Source organism: Podarcis tiliguerta, assembly GCF_965153285.1.
Source record: "Podarcis tiliguerta genome assembly, chromosome: 7".
In the NCBI taxonomy this organism is placed as follows: Eukaryota; Metazoa; Chordata; class Lepidosauria; order Squamata; family Lacertidae; genus Podarcis; species Podarcis tiliguerta.
Genome location: NC_139540.1, coordinates 2073152 through 2079526, shown reverse-complemented (window position 1 = coordinate 2079526; position 6375 = coordinate 2073152). Strand labels below are relative to the sequence as shown.

At 43.4% G+C, this 6375-nt stretch overlaps 1 long non-coding RNA gene across 1 annotated transcript in view; it reads right to left on the bottom strand.

Moving 5' to 3' along the window:
* LOC310681406 overlaps positions 1 to 6375 on the bottom strand; it is a 157289-nt gene that overhangs the window by 59388 nt on the left and 91526 nt on the right. The gene's annotated exons all lie outside the window — the stretch shown is intronic.

Sequence of the window (6375 nt, the reverse complement as noted above, 5' to 3'; positions counted from 1 at the left end):
TAGACAGTGATGGGTCAGTTTAGTATTTCTGTTGTTTTACTTGAGCTGGGGGCAGCTCCGCCAATGTATTTGAATATTATTTAAAATTTACCCGCCTTTTCCCCCTGACAGGGACTCAAGGCGGATTACAGACAGAAAATCATTTTTATTTATATATGTGTGTGTGTGTATACTAAATAAAATAATAATAATAATAATAATAATAATAATAATAATAATAATAATATTTATATCCCGCCCATCTGGCTGGGTTTCCCCAGCCACTCTGGGCGGCTTCCAACTGAATATTAAAAACAATACAGCATCAGACATTAAAAACTTCCCTAAACATATATAGTAAACAATGAAAATAAATTCTATGACACAAGGGGAAAGGGGTGGAGATGGAAGAGGAAAAATCATCAGCGAAACTCCGGCACTGATTTCTGAAGATAGAAATGCAATGAAACGAAGGCAAAGACCTTTTTGTTCTGAAAGGCAAGGGCTTTTTTTTCTTGCCTGCCAGAACTTACCAGAATTGCACCAGCCCCCATATTAAATGCAGTCCGTTCCCAAAAGCCTGTTGGAACAAGAAGGCCTTCACCTTCATTTTATTGCATTTATGTTTAGAAACCAGTACCTGAGTTTTGCAATTGATTTTTCCTCTTCCCTCCCTGCCCCTTTTCCCTTGTGTGCTGTTTTAAAAAATATTTTTTAATTTGATATGTTACAAAAAGAAAAAGAAAGAAAAATACAAACATAACAAAAAGAAAACAAAGAATTTAAAAAATGGGAAGAATCACAAGGCGTTCACAGCCTAAAACGACAAATGTGCAAAGATACACGGCAGCTCCAAAGGGATAATAGAGTATTAACTCATACAGGGATTCCCTTTGCAAACAACAAATACGTATAAAAATAAAAGTGCTCTCTGCCTGCGAGTTCTATCATTACTGGGAATAAAGTTTCTTTATAGTCTTCAATGAGCCAGACAGTTGCGTGCGCATATATATATATATATATGCTCATTCAAGTTCTGTCCTTCACATACATTTAGCTTGTGAGGTATCATTGAGAGTCTTCCAGTGATTGGCAATGCAGCCCTGGGCTGCTGCTAAGAGGGGAGAAATGTTATTTACTTTTCAAATCCTATTCTTGTTCCCACATACAGGTTCAAAAGTGCCAGATAAAAGGATGGAGTAATTGTTTGTTCAGTTATCAGCAAGATCTCAGCAAACACCATATTCCAAAACTGAGCAATCTTGTTCTGGTTGTATGATGAGCTTTTTTTGGCTGGAGAGAGGGTACAAATGCGCCAAGATCGTACTCCAACATTTTTCTGATGAAAACAGGGATGTCCTATTACAACAAACTTTTTCAGCAGGGGGCCAGTTCACTGTCCCTCAGACCTTGTTGGGGGCCGGACTATATTTCGCCAGGGGGGGGGGGTTGAACAAGTTTCTATGCCCCTCAAATAACCCAGAGATGCATTTTAAATAAAAGGACACATTTTACTCATGTAAAAACACACTGATTCCTGGACCGTCTGCGGGCCAGATTTAGAAGGCGATTGGGCCAGATCCAGCCCCTGGGCCTTAGTTTGCCTACCCATGTCCTGTTACATAATAATTTTACTATTTATACCCCACCTCTCTGACTGGGTTGCCCCAGCCTCTCAGAGCTGCTTCCAACATACCTAAAAATATAATTAAACATTAAACTTTTTAAAAAACTTCCCTATACAGGGCTGGCTTCAGATGGTTCAGGGGTCGGATAACCCCATACCACCCAACATTTCTCCAATAGGGACATCCTAAGGAAAAGTGGGGCATTCTGGGATCAGATCAGAAACCGGGGCGGCTTCTGTAAATCTGGGACTGTCCCTGGAAAATAGGGACACTTGGAGGGTCTGCAAGACTGCATGTATGGTTCTTCCTACCTCCTCTTTTAATCCCTACAATAACCCTATGAAGTACCGTATTTTTCTGTGTATTGGGCGAGGCTTTTTGACACCAAAACCACGTCAAAAAATGGGGTCGTCCAATACACGGATAGTAGCATGGCGGCGGGGGGGAGCGGCGCATTGCCAGCCATTCGGTTGGTGGGAGCACGCCTTTCCCTGATGTCGCAGTGAGCAGGAAGCAATCTGGGGGCTGTTTCGTGCCTGCAACTGCGTGGTGGGGAGAAGTTGCACACCGCTAGCCAGCTCTTTGACGGGAGCGCAAATTCACCCGATGCCGCTGCGCATGGGAAGCACTCCCTGGATCATTTCCCGAGCACAACGGCATCCAGGGAAGTTGCGCTCCTGCAAACTGGATGGCTGGAGGGAGCGTGATTTCACCCGATGCCGCCGCACATGGGAAATGATCTAGGGAGTGTCTCCTGCCCACAGCTGTGTGGGGGGAGAGGCTCAACAACTTTGGGCCATCTCCCGTCATTTTCTTAAAATTTTGTCCCCCCAAATGGGGGGGTGTCCTTATACAAGGGGGCATCTTATAGATGGAAAAGTACGGTAGGTTGGGCTGAGAGGCAGTGACTGACCCAAGGTTGTACCCAGTGAGCTTGTGGCTGAGTGGGGATTTGAACCCAGGTCTCTCCCAGGCCCTACTCTAATCACTACCATGCAGCGGCTATCATCTGACCCTAGCATGAAGGTAAAATGATGGTGGTGGCAATGTATGTGGCTAGTCAGTCCATCTTCTCCAGACCTCCTGCTCTGCTGCCCACAGGTAAGGGGCAAGCAAGTACGGTAGTACCTCTGGTTACGTACTTAATTTGTTCCGGAGGTCCGTACTTAACCTGAAACTGTTCTTTACCTGAAGCACCACTTTAGCTAATGGGGCCTCCTGCTGCCGCGCCACCGGAGCACGATTTCTGTTCTCATCCTGAAGCAAAGTTCTTAACCTGTGGTACTATTTCTGGGTTAGCGGAGTCTGTAACCTGAAGCATCTGTAACCCGAGGTACCACTGTAGGCCAAAGCAGCAGCAATGTCTCCTTCCACCAGGTAGGAACAGTAACTGGTGCCCCCACTCAAGGCAGCGCTTTGCAGTAGGAACAGATAATTAAGTAGTTTGTTTGTGAGCACTTAGGAAAGGAAGTTTACAAAAGATAGTGTCCATTGCTTAAAAGATTTCTGCACCCAGTTTTTTCCCCATTGTCACCCATCATTACAGGGCAACACCTTTTTGAGAAGAAACGACGCCATGTGCGTCTGCAGCAGCACAACCAGACACCATCTGTCCCAGCTCCAGCAAAACCTGTCTCTTCTGTATTGGTCTCCACAGCCACAGCAGGCACTCTAAATGCCCCAGTGCATGGGTAGGCAAACTAAGGCCCGGGGACCAGATCCGGCCCAATTGCCTTTTAAATCTGGCCTGCAGACGGTCCGGAAATCAGCGTGTTTTTACATGAGTAGAATATGTCCTTTTATTTAAAATGCATCTCTGGGTTATTTGTGGGGCCTGCCTGGTGTTTTCACATGAGCAGAATGTGTGCTTTTATTTAAAATGTATCTCTGGGTTATTTGTGGGGCATAGGAATTCATTTTTATTTTCAAAATATAGTCCGGCCCCCCCAAGGTCCGGCCCCCTGCTGAAAATGTTTGCTGACCCCTACCCCAGCGCTTTGACTTCACCTGTGAAGGTGCACTCCTCCACTGTCCGGAGACAGACGGATGCCAGCAAGCAACAACCACTTTCCAACCATTCAGGAACAAGTTATACCGGTGCTATGGCATCCATAGATCGCCATCTGACAATGCTGATCAGTGATTGGCTTCTAGATGCATACCCTAGATACCATCTGTGTCCTGTTCCAAGCTGTAAGACTGAGCATGCATGCTTCCTTAAGGCATTTTAGAAAGGCAGCTGGGGTTTTCCTCATATTGAGGTCTCCGGAGAAACCGAGTCTTGTCTTCCATAAACATTAGCTTGGTTCGAACACTGTTTCTTTCAATTATTGTTTTGCTGTATTCTTATTGAAGTTTTGCTTGTAAACTATCCAGAAAAATATTGATATACAGCTATATAAAATAATAATAATATGCTATAATATTTAAGGTACATGTCTGTGTTTTTACTGCAAGGGGGCTGGTGTGTCTGCCGTCCTGGGAAATCACAGAATCATAGAGTTGGAAGAGACCACAGGGGCCATCGAGTCCAACCCCCTGCCAAGCAGGAAACACCATCAGAGCACTCCTGACATATGGTTGTCAAGCCTCTACTTAAAGACCTCCAAAGAAGGAGACTCCACCACACTCCTTGGCAGCAAATTCCACTGTCGAACAGCTCTTACTGTCAGGAAGTTCTTCCTAATGTTTAGGTGGAATCTTCTTTCTTGTAGTTTGGATCCATTGCTCCGTGTCCGCTTCTCTGGAGCAGCAGAAAACCTTTCTCCCTCCTCTATGTGACATCCTTTTATATATTTGAACATGGCTATCCTATCACCCCTTAACCTCCTCTTCTCCAGGCTAAACATGCCCAGCTCCCTTAGCCGTTCCTCATAAGGCATCGTTTCCAGGCCTTTGACCATTTTGGTTGCCCTCCTCTGGACATGTTCCAGTTTGTCAGTGTCCTTCTTGAACTGGGGTCCCCAGAACTGGACACAGTACTCCAGGTGAGGTCTGACCAGAGCAGAATACAGTGGCGCTATTACTTCCCTTGATCTAGATGCTATACTCCTATTGATGCAGCCCAGAATTGCGTTGGCTTTTTTAGCTGCCGCATCACACTGTTGGCTCATGTCAAGTTTGTGGTCAACCAAGACTCCTAGATCCGTTTCACATGTACTGCTCTCAAGCCAGGTGTCACCCATCTTGTATTTGTGCCTCTCATTTTTTTTGCCCAAGTGCAATACTTTAGAGCAGATAGGATAAATACCAGTTCCTTATGTTGATAGTGCCATCTTGTGGCACTGCTCTTGAGGATGCTCAGAGTTTGACATGAGTAAATGGCTTAACATTGACAAAAAGCATAAGCGCAGATAGAAGTTTCTCTCTTGGATATGGAAGATACAAAAGTAAGGAATAGATGAGGACCTGGGGCATTTCACATTTATGTTATTGCTGTTATTTAGTAAAATTTTCATTTATACCAGATCTTCTTCTCTTTTTTTTGTACTCAAAGTGCTTTACATGCATCAAAGATGGGAAACCCAAAATTGGCTGCAGTGCCTTCTTTCCAGGCCTACAGCCTCTCCTCCTCCTGAGCCCCAACCCTTCTAGGCCACTGAAGTAAATTTAACAAAACAGAGGTAAATCATAGCAACCCAGTTGAACCTCATACAGCATTCAAAGGCCTCAAGACCCACATTTCCTAGCACTCTAGGCTATCATGCTTTCCCATTGGGGGAAGGAAATCAAAATACAACTGTCTCCATCTCCCTGCAAACTAAGAAACAAGCAAAAAAAAATAAAAATAAAACACAAAACCACACACCTTCCACCCAGAGGCCTAAAAAAGGAAAAGCCCATTTTCTTTAGGGAAGCCATGTGCTTTAAATGTATGGGGGAGATGTAACCATGAGTTACTTGCACAAGGTTCTCCTCCCATTGGATAACAATGTACACAAGAACTGCCAGAGCACCTTGATGCTAAGGAATGAGAAGGAAAGTTTGCACTTCCGAGACTAAGGGTTCTGCTACACCACCTCTGAGGTCCTCCTCCAATGTCAGTCAGTCACCCTTTTGAACTAGGACCCTTTTGAACTTCTGCATTGGCATTAAACTTACTGGTTCGTGTGGTAACAATGCTTTTGCTGGCATTTGTGTGTATGCCACATTGTTAACTGTAGGTCCCGTCATTTTCAAATCAATTTTGAAGAAATGAGGAGGAAATGCAAACCAAGCTATTATTTGAACAAACAGTTGTGAAATACCCTTAACGCGGCACTGATAGTTGCCACTTTTTATATTTATTTAAATATGAGCAACACATTTCATATTTTGTAAAAAAACAAAAACATTTTTAAAAAGAGCCCATTAATATCTATACAAAAATAAATGTTCTTATGTTTAAAAGTGAGCATGTTATAAAACATTTTGAATTCTCTTTCAGTAATGACTTTTCTAAGCAGCTTCAGGGAAATCCACATTTAAAATGTTCGAGTAAGGATAGGAAGAGAAACCTCAGAGGTTCTTTCAAGGGGCGGGCTTTTTAAATATGGGGAGGTATCATATGTTACTTCATAAGGAAACAGCACAACTATTAGGTTAGAAAGTTTCCTCTTTTATGAAGTTAATTTAGATCTGACTGGGACAAATGAAGCAATTAGGTACAATAAAGGAAGCAAACTTCCTTGAACAAGTGGTATTCAAACTGCACCTATGCACACATAAACCATAACTAATTACAAAATCCCCTCAGGAATCTTAATTACATGAATTGTCTTTTAGTTTT